This window comes from Psammomys obesus, unplaced genomic scaffold, assembly GCF_907164565.1.
Source record: "Psammomys obesus unplaced genomic scaffold, mPsaObe1.curated_primary_1811, whole genome shotgun sequence".
In the NCBI taxonomy this organism is placed as follows: domain Eukaryota; kingdom Metazoa; phylum Chordata; class Mammalia; order Rodentia; family Muridae; genus Psammomys; species Psammomys obesus.
The window spans coordinates 20,490,316-20,507,194 of record NW_026596095.1 but is presented as its reverse complement, the minus strand read 5'-3'; the positions used below and the strand labels follow the sequence as shown (position 1 = coordinate 20,507,194).

General features: G+C 41.6%; 1 long non-coding RNA gene and 1 pseudogene across 1 annotated transcript in view; both read left to right on the top strand.

Annotated features, from left to right (window-relative positions):
• Positions 1 to 1,119, top strand: part of LOC129692076 (uncharacterized) — an 18,974-nt gene extending 17,855 nt beyond the window's left edge. Inside the window, exon 3 of the long non-coding RNA XR_008722615.1 lies at positions 469 to 1,119. This is a non-coding gene — a long non-coding RNA (uncharacterized LOC129692076). The remainder of the gene's footprint in view (positions 1 to 468) is intronic.
• A 4,606-nt stretch (positions 1,120 to 5,725) lies between these two features.
• On the top strand, positions 5,726 to 6,107 carry LOC129691893 (40S ribosomal protein S24-like; annotated as a pseudogene).
• Positions 6,108 to 16,879: the final 10,772 nt, after the last annotated feature.

The following is a 16,879-nucleotide window of genomic DNA, read 5'->3' as shown; positions in this document are numbered from 1 at the left end:
TCTATCTATCTATCTATCTATCTATCTATCTATCTATCTATCTATCTATCTGTGTGTGGGGGCATACATGCTATGGTGCAAGAATGGAGGTCAGAGGACAACCTGGTGGAGTCAATCCCAAGGATTGAATTCATAGAGTCATGCTTTGCAGCAGTCCCCTTTACCCAGCGAGCTGTCTTGCCTGGCCTTAATATGCTTTCTTTATATGATAGGCAAGTTTGACACGCACGTACACGCATGCACGCACATACCGTCACCCTATCATACTTCTCCCAGGAATTAATCTCTCCTATTATTTATAACCAAAGAGAAATTGAAGCTGTGAGTTGTGCTTTTAGTTTCTGGCCTTTGCATAGGTGGGCAGCAAAAATGCCCGAGCTGTCACGTCCTGTGCCTTTACGTTTTGGACAGAGGCACTTCTGATGTCATAATGTCATAGTGGATTTATTAATCATTGTCTGTGTTCAGCCACTTCTAGAACTCTTCGGATCAAAATTAATAAGATATGCACAGAAGAGCTGGGAACTGCCTGCTGTGGAGGATGAAGACCCAAGTGTGATCACCCAGAACCCGTAGAAGAACACTAAGAATACGGGCACACTTATACACGGGCACACTCACACACCACACACCCATACAACTGGCACACACACACACACTGCCCACTCACACATTGGCACATACATGATCCCACATAATGGCTGGAGCAGGGGAGGGAGAATCCTGGGGCTCATGGACTGCGTAGTCTGGTTGAGTCAGCGAGGTTGCAGATCCAGTGAGAGACCACGGCTCAAAAAACAAGGTGGGGACCAACTGAGGAAGGCACCTAGCGTCAGCCTCTGGCCTTCACACAGACATGCTTCCCCATGTGCCCGTGTACCTGCACATAGCTGTGCACACGCAGGAGCACACAGCAACACACGCAGCAAAGAAACGCACAGAAGACTAAAATTAAAGCAAGTGTTGGGAAAGCCCGAGGCCGCAGCGTGAGCAGGAGCGGTGTGTTCTGATGAAGGCCTGGAACGGTACACGTTCAGTGGCATGTGTTCTGAGCACCTGTTATGGCATTCTGAGGGTGATCCATCTTATTGGAAAAGTTTAATTAAAGCACAATTCTTAAAAAAGAAGACAACAAGGTTGTTTCCTGTTTTCTTCTGGCTTTCAGAGGCCCTCTGTAGCAGGTTCCAAGGTTGTTTCCTATTTTCTTTTTCTTCTGATGTCCATCCTCTTTGCCTTTTAGGATGGGGATTGAACATTTTAGCTAGGGTCCTCTCTTTTGCTTAGTTTGTTTAGATGTACAGATTTTAGTGGGTTAATTTATATTGTATGTTTATATGAGTGAGTATATACCATGTAGGTCTTTTTGCTTCTGGGACAACTCACTCAGGATGATCCTTTCCAGGTCCCACCATTTACCTGCAAATTGAATGATTTCCTTATTTTTCATTGCTGAGTAATACTCCATTGTATAGATGTACCACAGTTTCTGCATTCATTCTTCAGTTGAGGGGCATCTGGGCTGTTTCCAGCTTCTGGCTATTACAAATAAAGCTGCTACAAACATGGTTGAGCAAATGTCCTTTTTGTGTACGTGCACCTCTTTTGGGTATATGCCTAGGAGTGGTATGGCTGGATCTTGAGGAACAACCTTGAAACCTGCCACAGAGGACCTCTGAAAGCTTCTGCAGTATAGACTGTCAAAGCAGATGCTGAGCCTGATGGCCAACTGACGGGCAGAGTGAATGGAATTTTATGTAAGAAGTGGGAAATAGTAAGAGCTGGAGGGTACGGGAACTCCACAAGGAGAGCAACAGAACAAGATAATTTGAACACAGGGAACTTCCCAGAGACTCATACTCCAACCAAGGACTATTTGTGGAGATGACCTGGAACCCCTGCACAGGTGTAGCCCATGGCAGTTCAGTGTCCAAGTGGGTTACATAGTAATGGGAAGAGGGACGGCCTCTGACATAATCTGATTGGCCTGCTCGTTGATCACTTCCCCCTGAGTGGGGAGCAGCCTTACCAGGCCACAGTAGAGGACAATGCAGCCACTTTTGATGAGAACTGATAGACTAAGATCAGAAAGAAGAGGAGAATGTCCCCTATCAGTGGACTTAGGGAGTGACATGCATGCAGAAAGGGGAGGGAGGGTGTGATCGGGAGGGGAGGAGGGAGGGGCTTATGGGGGGATACAAAATGAATAAAGTGTAATTAATAAAAAATTAAAAAAAAAGAAGACAACATAAAAAGAAGAAAACGGAGGGCTGAGGAGAAGGCTCCGCAGTTAAAGTGCTCCCTGCTCTCCCAGAGGAAATGACTTGTGTTCTAGCACCCACTTTGGGACACACTTCCTACAACTCCAAAGGATCCAGTGTCCTCTCTGGCCCCCAAGGGTACCTGCACATATATGGCATACACTCACACGTGTGGGAACACACACACACACACACACACACACACACACACACACACACACACCAGAAATTGAAAATCATTTGATAGGTAATGTATATATAGTCTACATTGAAGAAAATATGGGAGGACAAAGGAGGATATCGGCCTCCTCATGATGTGTTTATACTGGAACCAAAAAACTGGTGATTGGATGTTTAATTAGAAGTAAGAACAACACAGCATGAAGACTAACAAAAAGCTGAAAGCAGGAAGATTATGAGAGAGAAAATGAGATAAGGAACAAGCCTAAAGTAAGAAAGATAGCAAGGTGAAAAATGATCCAGCCTCCCCGAGAAGCAGCTTTGTAATATTTATCAAGTAATTAAAATATTAATATCCTTTGACCCAGTTATTTTACATCTCAGAAGATAACCTAAGGGGGAAAATGCTGAAATCTGAAAAATAACCATGCTTGACTCACTCTGTGAGTAGTTGAAAGTAAAAAAGTCAGAAATGGCTGCTTCAGTGTATAATCTTAAAAATGACAAAACAGCAGCTTATAGGATTAAAGCAGTTATTTCAAAATGTTTTTTTTTTTTTTTGCAAAATATATGAAGGCATGAGAATCTTGTTATGTTGTAGACCTAGCTATCCATATGTCCAAGTAGAAAAGTGTGTGTGATGTGGAGTCAGTGGATGTTTATAATGATATGCTATGATGGAGAAATACAAAGCTAAAATTAAGAATTTGCTTCTGGGCAAACATTCCTCAGATTTTCCTCAGTGAAATGTGTTCTGAGGATAAAGCTGAGGGTGACTGCAAAGGCTGCAGATGACACTAGAGAAATGTCCCATTAGCTAACTTCTCTCAAACACTCTCATTAGAACTGAAGGGACAAAAGGTGTTTTGTTTTGTTTGGTTTTAAATCTGTGTATGGGTTTTGTCTATGAGGCAAACTCCAATATTATTTATAAGAGACAAAACAACTCAAAGAGAATTCTATTGCAGATCCATTGGCAGTTTGGATTGAAAGTGATAGAAATAGCACAAAGTATGTATAGAGAAAGATAACATCATATAAAAATGTGTGCCATAACAGGTACAGGCAGAGAATTCTGTAAAATGTCTCCTGTTTCTGGGTAGTGATCATGGAGTGACACTGCCCTTCCCTTCATTTTCCTTACACTCTTCTGTAGGGTAATGTTTTTGGGTTTTTTTGTTTGTTTGTTTGTTTGTTTTTTTCTGTGAACCTGGAGATCATTGTGTTAAATGAGATAAACCAGACACAGGAAGACGAATCCTACATGATATCACAGACGCACTCTCTTAAAATTGAACAGAAATTACAGGTGGAATTGTGATTACTGGAGCTCAGGGTAAAACAGAGGGGAGCCCAGGCATGGTGGTACACATATTTAATCTCAGCACTTGGGAGACAGAGCTAGGAGAATCTCTGTGAGGTCGAGGCCAGCCTTGTCTACATAGTGAGTTCCAGGACAGCCAGGGCTATGTAGAGAGACCCTGTCTCAACAAAACAAAACCTCAAACAACCAATCAAACCAACAAAAAAGAAAGAAAAGGAGGAGAAAGGTATCTGATGGGCACAAAGTTACTTCCAGGAGAAAGAAGTTCCACTCTGCTGTTGCTTAGCCGGATGACTGTGGCTGCTTTGGTGAAAGCATTTTCAATGTTTGTTCTTGTGGTTTTGTACATGTACATGGTATGTTTGAACATATGTGCCCTCACACCCTGCCACTCTTTCCTCCCCCCTCTCTGCTTTTGTTAGCCTTTTTTTTTTTTTATGATAGGTGAATTGTTAGGTATTGGAAGAGATAGTTATACAGAGTCTGGCTTCAACATTATTCAATATGTACGTGTCCTCAGTGCACAAAACCCCATTCATAGACACACTTTTTCTCTGCAGATAAATTCATATTTATTTTAAGTTTTAAGATCTCCACAAATGTTAAGTACATTGGTTATCTCTCCAATCAGTCAATCAGCCAATCATTCAATCAAAAACATGTCAGGAAAATAAGAGATTAAAAGAAAGCCCACCCCGGTGTGTGCTAGACACACATTTTCCCTCCTCTCTCCTGTGGGGGCTTGCTCTCCGTCACTGAGGCCCTCCACTGCACAGCATGACGTAAACGTTCGTGATTTCCCACCATGGTCTCTTAAGCTCCAGAAATCTGACTAACGATAATTACTCTCCAAAACAAGAGGCATTCTGTTGTTCTCAGTTATGACCCACTGAGCCCAACTTCCTTCCTAAACTCTCAGAAACAGAGCAAACCGCCATTCTTGGGGTCTGCCTGTGATCCTATTTTTTGAAAGCGCATAATTATACCAGGAAAACCATGTTAATTTTCTTTTTTATAAAATGGCTATTCATGACCTTTACCTGTGTTTTGTTACCGGGCTAGTCATATTTCTCTCATTAGTTTCCTTGTAGTCTTTCCACCAAGGCGATGCCAAAGTCCCAACTGTCCACAGTTGTGATGAGCTTTCTACATGTACTACTTATCTATAATTTTGTTTTCCTATCGCATCTTTTTGTTCGTATTTTTCATTATGTCTATAATGCACATTGCCCACAGTAAACTCAAATCAGTGCAGGCATTCACGAAGTACAAAGAACAGGCTGATCTGGTTTTAAAAGACGGCTCCTTTGGTTTTTAAAAGTAACTCCGAAATGCAGAAATAAAGCCCCTCCTCATGTCATTACACACATGTGCACCCTAAAACAGTTGATCACGCAGAAACTCAGAAGCTGACAGCACGGGCGGGAAGGAGGAAGGGGGGAGGCTGGATAGTGGATGTGAGCTACAGTTAGGTAGAAGCAAGCAGCTCTGCGTGCTACTGCCCGGTAGGCTGAGCACAGCCCACAGTTCCGCACTGTACTACTCCACAAGCTGAAAGACTCTTGAGCATCTTCCCTATGAAGAAATAGTCAATGTTTGCGCAGGCAAGTAGATTAAACCTAATTGGAACATCTCTTACCCATCTCTCTCTCTGGATGTGTGTGCATATACATACATGCCCATAAATATACCTGTGTATATATACATATTAATGTATGTCTATATAATTATATATTAAAGTCATATATTAATAAATTCCCATATGATATATATGTGTGTAATATGTTATTATAGATATATAAACATATATCATGGGACTTTCTTAATATGAATGACTTTTGTATTTCTTTGTATCATCTACCAATATTTCTTTGTATCATCTAAGAATAAATTTAATTTAAAATTGCGTTATAGTCCTCCTCTGCAGCTCAGGCACTACCATGAATGACACGTGATGATCCGGACCAGGAAGCACATGACAAACCGTCTTCTTCAGAGGAAACGGACTGTCATTGATGGCCTTCATTCTGGCAAGGCAAAGGTGCCAGAGACAGAAATTTGGGCAAAGCCGGCCAAAATGTACAAAACCATGCCAGGTATCATCTTTGTCTTTGGATTCAGAACCTGCTTTGGCAGTGGCAAGATGACTATCTTCAGAATGATCTATGATCTTCTAGATTATGCAAAGAAGAATGAGCCTCAGCACAGACTCTCAAGACATGGCCTTTATGATAATTTTTTTTCTCCCGAAAATAGTGGAAGGAGCACAGGAACAGAATGAAGAGAGTCAGGACAACATCGGTGCTGGCAAAAAAGCCAAAGTAGCACGATGTGCACATTTCTAAGAGGACCAATAAACCAAAAAGCTTTTAAAAATTACATTACAATCCATTAAATAAGTGAAACTGGAATGCAAGTATGACCACTTTCTGCTTGCACTCAAATTTTTAATTATTTTTTTACTCTCAAGTGTGAGTAAGCTTTTTTTTTTAAAGTAACACATAGTGCAAATTTAAAATGTTCACTTTTGGATGAACATTAAGATATTCCTGTGATGGTTATTTAGATGAATTATTATGGTTTAAGGATTACTTCTGAACTGGAGCTTAGCCGCGAGGCACAGTTAAATACTAATCAATAAAGAAAACTTTTGCCCTGTCAATCATGCTACTTCCATGTGGATTCTTAAATCTTTCTTTATTAGAAAAGCGCTGTTTCTTCTGAGATTTGGTGTTAGGTTTAGGCATTTAACAATTGTTCTTTTCCTTCACTGTCAGAAATATGTAGTCAGTGAGGATGTGACTTATTTGTCTTTGAAAAGCCACCATAACTATACTGAATTTACTCAAAGTTTTGGCATGGATGGCTTCACAAAGTGAGGAAGATGCCATAATAATGAAGAACGAATTAAGCCAATACAACGAAAAAGAAAAGGTGTTTAGTAATGATGACACAGGTATATGGCATAACAATTTGAAATTATACTTAAGCTTAAGTTCCGACTCTATTATCTAGGGTTCATGTTGTTTGGCAACTTTTTTAAATCCATAACTAAAGGTTTAAAATAATTAATTATGTGTATTCTCTCTCTCTCTCTCTCTCTCTCTCTCTCTCTCTCTCATGTGTGTGTGTCTAGCTGCATGTGAGTGCAGGTACCCACAGAGGCCAGAAGAGGTCATCTGATCTGATCTCCTGGATGGACCTAGAGTTATAGAAACTTGCGAACTCTTGTGGACCTTATAGACTTAGGTCAACAGCTTTGCCGGAGACATATGACTTATGTGTGGAGGTCAGCAAACAATACTGGGAAGATGGTTCTCTTCTTCCACCTTTATGGGGGTCCAGAGGCTCAAACTCAAGTCACCAGGCTTGCATGACAAGTGCCTTTACCACTGACACATCTTGTCAGCGCTTATACCAGCATTTCTCAACCTTCCTAATGTTTTGAACTTTTAGTACAGTTTCTGGTTTTGTGGTGACCCCCGACCAAAAAATTATTTCATTGCTACTTTATAACTGTAATTTAGCTACTTTTATAAATCATAATGTAAATGTCTTTGTTTTCTGATGCTCTTAGGTGACTCCTGTGAAAAGCCATTTGACCCTCCAAAGGGGTTGTGACCCACAGGGTGAAAACCACTGCCTTATGCTTTTGTTTCCCTGGGGGTGGAGGATGATGTATAAAAGATTCAGGGAAATAAACACCAAACTGAGAGTCCCTGAGTTCTAGAAGGACCTTCAAACTTCAGATAATAGAGAAAGTTGAAATGAAATAAAAATAAGGAAACTTAAAATCATTAAAAACTATTTATAAGGACTCAAAACATAGAAAAGAGACACAATGTGCCCTAGTTTGGTTCCTGTTGCTGCTTTGATGAAACACCAGGACCAGAAACAACTTGGGAAAGAAAGGGCTTGTTTCAACTTAGAGGTTACATAAAGCGCATCCCTGAAGAAGCCCAAGGCAGGAACTCAAGGCAAGAGCATGGAGGCAGAATTCTAGGCAGACAGCACAGCAGAGGAACACTGCTAACGGGCCAGCTTAGCTACTTCTGTTATACAGCCCAGGCCCACCTGCCCAGGGATGGCACCGCCTACAGTGGTCTGAGCTCTTCTACATAAATTAGAAGTTAAGAACATACCTCACAGACATGCCCACAGGCAAATCCAGTGTGGGCAATTCTTCAGTGGAAGGTCCCTCTTCCCAAGTGTGTCAAGTTGTCAGGATCGGCTATTATACTATGTTGATTAAAAGACCAGCGTATTTGAAAAGATCAAAATTATGTTTTAGAAATACAAACAGCCACTGAGAGCTTCCAGGATGTACCTAACAGGGAAATGGAGTTGTCCAAAGAATAATTTGTGAACTGGAAGCTACAATGGAAGAAATTAGCCATAGGACCACTCAATTAGAAATTGAGATGAGGAACCGTAATTAGAAAACGAGAAATAAGAAGATGAAGACATTCTAAGAAAAGAAAAAAAACACTGGAGACTTTTGCCCAATGGATGAAAGAGGTGGCTCTTCAAACTCAGGAAGCACAAGTTGTAAACAGGATGAATTAAATAAAGTCTATTTCCACTCAGGTGCTTCAATGTGAACACCATCTGGGAGAGGATGGCATGCGATTTCGTGGGAGGTGTCAGCAGGGCCAGGTATCACCAGGCTGGGTTTTAAATCAGGGTATTAATACCATCCTTTTGGGGGGGGGGTAATTTGAGATTGAGATTTAACCAAGAACTTTATGTAGCCCTGATTTTTCTGGAATTTTCTATGTAGATATGGCTAGCCTCAAACTCACAGAGATCCATCTTCCTCTGCCTCTTAAGTGCTAGAATTAAAAGCATACATCACCATACCCTTCTTTATTTCCATTTTCGATACAATATTTCCACAAATCTGGGAGAATGAATAGAAAAGAGTTTTTTTTTATTTATTAGCAATTATCTCAGGTATTCTGTTTCGGTAACGTAAAGATGCCTAATACATTCTCTAAAGTTAATGCGAGGACTCCATATGAAGTGGGCAAAATTAGATATGAGAGTAAGTTTTTCTCCGAAAACATTCAATAAGAGGGTTGATTCCTATTGAAGAACACTGAAACATGTCAATCAAAAACAAAAGCCATGGCCCAAAATAGCCGAAACTGTAAGATAAAGTCATTTACAGAAACTTTTGTAGAGCAGAGGGCATTTTTAGAAAACCTTCAGATTGGTATGGAAGGGGGTCCTGAGGAAATTTAGCTCGGACACGTCAAATCACCTTGGATTGCTCCTGCACAAGTCTGGGGAGCTTTAAATAATAAAGTGGAAGTGATCATGTCCCCTTCATCGGCTCTGTTGCATTTTCCTGGGAATTACTGCTTGTCAGCGGAGGAGGCACCCAGTCTGCAGGAGAGGCTGCTGGTTGTCTGCCTCCTGATGCATGAAGGGCAGATACAGACGAGAGAGAGGACATTACAGTAGTAAATTGCATATTTCAATGCACACTGTTCAGGAGCAATGCTGGAACCCTCGTGCGAGGCTTAATTTATGGAAAATGATGAAACGCCGGGCCTTGTTATGGTCTGGATCCAATTTGCTTTTGACGGATTATACATTCTTCCTTGAAAAACAATGTGAACAATACCAGTAAGGTCACAACACTTACCATGTGTCACCAAGGTCAGCATAAATCCTGACTGTTCTGCCATTGTCATCTGCTGAAGTCAATCTGCCAACTCCTGATGAGGTCAGAATTCTGAGAAGTGACTGTTTATTCTGTCCCTCCTGGGAGAGGACACTAGTTGGTGCCATCTCTTTTTACCTTGTTATACCTTCTTTTATTTTTATAATTTTTTATTAATTATACTTTATTCATTTTGTATTCCCCCATAAGCCCCTCCCTCCTCCCCTCCCGATCCCACCCTCCCTCCCCTTTCTGCATGCATGCCACTCCCCAAGTCCACTGATAGGGAGGTTCTCCTCTCCTTTCTGATCTTAGTCTATCAGTTCTCATCTGTATTGTCTGTAAAAAAAGTGGCTGTATTGTCTCTACTGTGGCCTGGTAAGGCTGCTCCCCCCTCAGGGGGAGGTGATCAACGAGCAGGCCAATCTGATTATGTCAGAGGCAGTCCCTCTTCCCATTACTATGGAACCCACTTGGACACTGAACTGCCATGGGCTACATCTGTGCAGGGGTTCTAGGTTATCTCCACGAATAGTTCTTGGTTGGAGTATGAGTCTCTGGGAAGTTCCCTGTGTTCAAATTATCTTGTTCTGTTGCTCTCCTTGTGGAGTTCCCGTCCCCTCCAGTTCTTACTATTTCCTACTTCTTACATAAAATTCCATTCACTCTGCCCATCAGTTGGCCATCATGCTCAGCATCTGCTTTGACAGTCTATACTGCAGAGGCTTTCAGAGGCCCTCTGTGGTAGGTTCCAAGGTTGTTTCCTGTTTTCTTCTGGCTTTCAGAGGCCCTCTGTAGCAGGTTCCTAGGTTGTTTCCTATTTTCTTTTTCTTCTGATGTCCATCCTCTTTGCCTTTCAGGATGGGGATTGAACATTTTAGTTAGGGTCCTCTCTTTTGCTTAGTTTGTTTAGATGTACAGATTTTAGTGGGTTTATTCTATATTGTATGTTTATATGAGTGAGTATATACCATGCGTGTCTTTTTGCTTCTGGGACAACTCACTCAGGATGATCCTTTCCAGGTCCCACCATTTACCTGCAAATTTCATGATTTCCTTATTTTTCATTGCTGAGTAATACTCCATTGTACCACAAATGTACCACAATTTCTGCATCCATTCTTCAGTTGAGGGGCATCTGGGCTGTTTCCAGCTTCTGGCTATTACAAATAAAGTTGCTACAAACATGGTCGAGCAAATGTCCTTTTTGTGTACTTGAGCCTCTTTTGGGTATATGCCTACGAGTGGTATGGCTGGATCTTGAGGAAGCGCTATTCCTAGTTGTCTGAGAAAGGCCAGATTGATTTCCAGAGTGGTTGTACAAGTTTATATTCCCACCAGCAGTGGAGAAGGGTTCCCCTTTCTCCACAACCTCTCCAGCATGTGTTGTCCCTTGAGTTTTTCATCTTGGCCATTCTGATGGGGGTAAGGTGAAATCTCAGGGTTGTTTTGATTTGCATTTCCCTAATGGCTAATGAGGTTGAGCATTTCTTTAAGTGCTTCTCTGCCATTCGATATTCCTCTATTAAGAATTCTCTCTTTAGCTCTGTTCCCCATTTTTTAAGTGGATTACTTGGTTTGCTGCTTTTCAGCTTCTTTAGTTCTTTATATATACTGGATATGAATCCTCTGTTGGATAAAGGGTTGGTGATGACTCTTTCCCAATCTGTAGGCAGTCGCTTTGTTTTGATGACGGTGTCCTTTGCCTTACAGAAGCTTTTCAATTTCATGAGGTCCCATTTATTGATTGTTGCTCTTAGAGCCTGTGCTGTTGGTGTTCTGTTCAGGAAGTTTTCTCCTGTAACAATGAGTTCTAGGGTATTCCCTACTTTTTTTTCTAGCCGATTTAATGTGTCTGGTTTTATGTTGAGGTCTTTGATCCACTTGGACTTCAGTTTTGTGCAGGGTGATAAGTATGGATCTATTTTCATTTTTCTACATGTACACATCCAGTTGGACCAGCACCATTTGTTGAAGATGCTATCTTTTTTCCATTGTATGGTTTTGGCATCTTTGTCAAAAATCAGGTGTCCATAAGTGTGTGGGTTTATTTCTGGGTCTTCTGTTCAGTTCCATTGATCCACCATTCTGTTTCTATGCCAGTACCATGCAGTTTTTATAACTGTTGCTCTATAGTACAGCTTGAGATCAGGGATGGAGATACCTCCAGAAGATCTTTTATTGTAGAGGACTGTTTTAGCAATTCTCGGTTTCTTGTTATTCCATATGAAGTTGAGAATTTTTCTTTCCAGGTCTGTAAAGAATTGTGTTGGTAATTTGATGGGAATTGCATTAGATCTGTAGATTGCTTTTGGTAAGATGGCCATTTTTACTATGTTAATCCTGCCAAGCCATGAGCATGGGAGATCTTTCCATCTTCTCATATCTTCCTCTAATTCTTTCTTCAGAGACTTGAAATTTTTTTCATACAAGTCTTTGACTTGCTTGGTTAGGGTTACACCAAGGTACTTTATGTCATTTGTGGCTATTGTGAATGGTGTTGTTTCTCTAAATTTCTTTCTCAGCCCTTTTGTCTTTTGTATACAGGAGTGCTACTGATTTTTTTTTTTTAGTTAATTTTGTATCCGGCCACTTTGTGAAGGTGTTTATCAGCTGTAGGAGTTCCCTGGTAGAATTTTTGGGGTCACTCACATATACTATCATATCATCTGCAAATAGTGATAATTTGACTTCTTCCTTTCCCATCTGTATCCCCTTGATCTCCTTCAACTGTCTTATTGCTCTGGCTAGGACTTCAAGTACTATGTTGAAGAGATATGGAGAGAGTGGGCAGCCTTGTCTTGTCCCTGATTTCAGTGGGATTGCTTTATGTTTCTCTCTGTTCAGTTTGATATTGGCTATAGGCTTGCTGTATATCGCCTTTACTATGTTTAGATATGTGCCTTGTATCCCTGATCTCTCCAATACTTTAAACATGAATGGATGTTGGATTTTGTCAAATGCTTTTTCAGCATCTAGGGAGATTATCATGTGGTTTTTTTTTTCTTTCAGTTTGTTAATATGGTGGATCACATTGATGGATTTCCATATATTGAACCACCCCTGCATACCTGGGATGAAGCCTACTTGGTCATAGTGGATAATATCTTTGATGTGTTCTTGGATTCGGTTTGCAAGTATTTTTGCATCAATGTTCATAAGGGAGATTGGCCTGAAATTCTCTTTCTTTGTCGAGTCTTTGTGAGGTTTAGGTACCAAGGTGACTGTGGCTTCATAGAATGAGTTTGGTAATGTTCCTTCTGTTTCTATTTTGTGGAATAGCTTGAAGAGTTGTTATACCTTCTTATGTTACTTAAATTGCTTAAATGACATAAATCACCTCTCTCTCTGCATGCCTTTCTCTTTTGTCTTCTCAAGAAACGGTTTCTTGGTGCAGCCCTGGCTGACTTAAAATTCAGAGATCTGCCTGCCTCTGCCTCCAAAGTGCAAGAATTAGAGGTGCACACCACCATTGCCCAGCAAATCATCTTTAGAGGCTAAGATCCAAGTGAGGGTCACAAAAAGTGATGATTCAAATATGTAGACACGTGTTTGCTAATTCACCTCGCCAGAGCTTACAACCCATGAAGCTTCTTGTGCCAAGACTTCTGCCAAGGTAAAAAGAGAGTTGTAGCTGGTGTTAGCTACTTTGTGGGCTCTTCTCCCACCCCTCTCCATCCCTCTTCTTCTTCCCTTTCCACCCCTAACACTAGATAAGAGGAAAGGAAAGAGATCCCTGAATAAAATCAGGGTTTGGAAAGGGGGCAATGTTATTGTTAGACTACTTCCTGCTGATTAGGGGCTTTGAGCTCCTTGCGGTAAGTTTGCTCTTTGCCATCAGGATATCTAATTTCTTCTTATTGTTTCTTCTTTGTGCATGACTACTTAAAAGACCGAGACCAACAGCGACCAATTACCCCATGGGGGTTTATCATTTATACACCCTCTGGAAAGTTCCCAGAATTCCAAATGTCACATAATCACAGAAACTATCTGCAGCTGGCTATCAGACACCCCTTCTAGAGCACAAGGCAAATCGTGGTCAGCTGCTGCGAAGCAGCCACATATCCTCACACCTTGGATTAAAACAAAAACGTATTTTTTATAATGGTTCTGTGCTTTTAGAGAAACCAAAATTCCAAAATCCTTACTACACCGATTTCTCAGCTCAAAGGGAATAAGAAAGAGTTTATGCTGGAACCAGAACGTATGTGAGTGACCACAGCCCAGGAACATACAGATTTAGATTACCGCAACTCCATGTTGTCCAATGTGGAAGTAATTCCATGGAGGTTCATAGCAACAGAACAAAGAGGGTTATAGGTCAAGCTTTAAAATACGCTGGTGGGAACAGTAAGTAGGTGGTTACAGGGAAGTGGGAGAATATAAACTACAGGCCTAAGAGGCTGTATGATAGTACTCATCCCTTTGATTGGTGGAGAATGGAGTTCTGTTACACATTCCACAGGTTTTTACTTGTTGTCAGGATTCTGGGTCTGGCTAGTAGCAGCATGTTAGGTCTGACACAGATATAGGCAAGGGATGGCTATTTTGGTAGGCTAAATATTGCCCAGAATAAATTGGGATAAGGCTCTGAAATGTAATGTGACAAACTCTGAGGTTTAGCCCTCAGCTTATTTTCAGGAATTCTAGTTCACACTTTCCAAATCACATTGCTACCCCAGTCTTTGTACCCTTGCACAGCCCCACACATCATCTCTCTTCACAGATTCATCTATAGCCATGTCTCTCCCGGTACTTATACAGTGAATATATCTCTCATCTTGCCTCTGAGGAGTTGGTTGCTGTAAAGGCACCTAATGATCCCGTTTGGATCCATCTTCTTTTCTTGGTAACTGCCTCAAGCTGCTCTCCTAACATCTGCTCAAGGCTTGACTGAGCACTGTCCTGGGGACAGTCTGCACATGGCATATAGCTGTATAAACTCCTCTTTGAGGTTGGTCATAGCCTCAGTTTCAGGGCTCTGAGCTGTTTCTCCTCTCTTGCCTTCTATAGACTCACCTAACCACTTGTATTTTCCACTTCAAAATCTCATTGTATTTTCTCTTTTCTTATCTTCTTCTCTTCTCCTTCTTCTTTTGAGACAGTGTTATTCTGTGTTGCTCTGGCTGTTGTGAAACTTGCTCTGTAGACCAGTTTGGCCTCAAACTCAGAGATCTGCCTTCCTCTGCCTCACAGGCTCTGGAATTAAAGGGGTACACCACCACAACCTGGCTCTCTCTTATTATTTTAAAAACAAGCAAACAACCAAAATTTTTGTTTCTTTAAAGTTTTGTGTTGGCAAAGCCCTATGGACCTACTCCAAATTGCTGTGCATATTTTGTTCGTGTATTATTTTAACCAACTAGTACATGGGTAAAATTTAGCACATTTAAAGTTTAGCACCTATCTCTGGTTGCTCTGAGTAAGTCTCCCTCTCTCTATTTCCCTCTCCCTCTCCCTCCATCTCTCTCTCCCCCTCTGTCTCTCTCTTTCATGTTTTTTTTCCAGACATGGTTTCTCTGTGTAGCCTGGCTGTCCTGAAACTCACTCTGTAGATCAGGCTGGCCTCAGTCTCAGAGATCTGCCAGCCTCTGCTTCCTGAGCACTGGGATTAAAGGTTATTTGCCACCAGGCAAGTCTTAATCCCTATTCACATTGTTGTGAGAAAAGGAGGAAGAAAGTGGCTGCACAAAGATTGCTTCCAAAGAGAGCTAGGTCAAGATCTGAACAGACGATGTCACATCTGGTAGCCATAAGTTAAATGAGAACCTGTTCTCCAGGCCCACAATGGACTGTGACAGGAAGAGAAGCCTTCAAGGAATGTAATTTTCATCCTTGGCTGGCAGCTAACCCCTGGATGATCCTCACAACCACTTATGCTTTGACTCCCAGTTTCTAAAATGCTAAAGGTTATAGCTGAAAATACAGTCAACCAGCTGTTTGCTGACATCAGGCATTATTTTCTTCTGCAATCAACCACTAAGATGTTACAAGAAGGCATGGTATAGATTATCGCTCATAAAGAAAATGTTCTTTGATGGAAAGGGCACAGCTTTTAAAGCCTGGCTTCTCTGAGCTCAGAGCTCATAACTCCTGCACCAGATGACCTAGAGTGAAGCACCCCTTTGACCCTCAGCTCTGTATCTGTACAAGAACAATAATAATATTTGCCTCTGGGGCTGCTCAATCTATGTCAAACAGTGTCAGCTGGATACTCACATCTTTAATCACAGCTGAGGCAGGAATTGTGCAAGTTCAAGGCCAGTCTGGGTTACAGAGTTAGATCTGTCATGGATGCAGAAATTGTGGTACATCTACACATGGAATATTACTCAGCAATGAAAAATAAGGAAATCATGAAATTTGCAGGTAAATGGTGGGACCTGGAAAGGATCATCCTGAGTGAGCTGTCCCAGAAGCAGAAAGACACACACAGTATATACTCACTCATATAGACATGTAATATAGGATAAGCCTACTAAAATCTGTACATCTAAAGAAACTAATCAAGAGAGAGGACCCTGACTAAAATGCTCCATCCCCATCCTGAAAGGCAAAGAGGAAGGACATCAGAAGAAGAAGAAAACAGGAAACAAGCTAGAAACCCACCACGGAGGGCCTCTAAAAGGCTCTGCTCTGCAGACTATCAAAGCAAATGCTGAGACTTATGGCCAACTGTTGGGCAGTGTGCATGGAATCTTATGTAAGAAGTGGGAAATAGTAAGATCTGGAGAGGACAGGAACTCCACAAGGAGAGCAACAGAACAAGAAAATTTGAACACAGGGGTCTTCCCAGAGACTCATACTCCAACCAAGTACCATGCATGGAGATAACCTAGAACCCCTGCACAGATGTAGCCCATGGCAGTTCAGTGTCCAAGTGGGTTCCATAGTAATGGGAAGAGGGACTGCCTCTGACATAATCTGATTGGCCTGCTCTTTGATCACCTCCTCCTGAAGGGGGAGCAGCCTTACCAGGCCACAGAAGATGACAATGCAGCCACTCCTGATGTGATCTGATAGACTAAGATCAGAAGAAAGGAGAGGAGGATCTCCCCTATCAGTGGACTTGGGGAGTGGCATGCATGAAGAAGGGGGTTGGAGGGTGGGATCGGGAGGGGAGGAGCGAAGGGGTTATGGGGGGGATACAAAGTGAATAAAGTGCAATTAATAAAAAAACAAATAAACACCCCAAGACCCTCAAAGCAATAAAAGAATATGCAAATATACACGTTATAGCACACAGTCAGTGCTCAGTAAATCATGGTCAGTCTTAATGCTTGATACCGCTATTTGACTCATTGACTTAAAGAAGAAATAGTAATAACACCACAGGATGACTTGAAGAGTTTAGTGCTCTAAAGAACTTAAAGAGGCTGGGGAGAGGACTCAGTAGATAAGAACACTTAGCACACAGGCATGGGAGCCTGAGTTCAGATCCTAAGC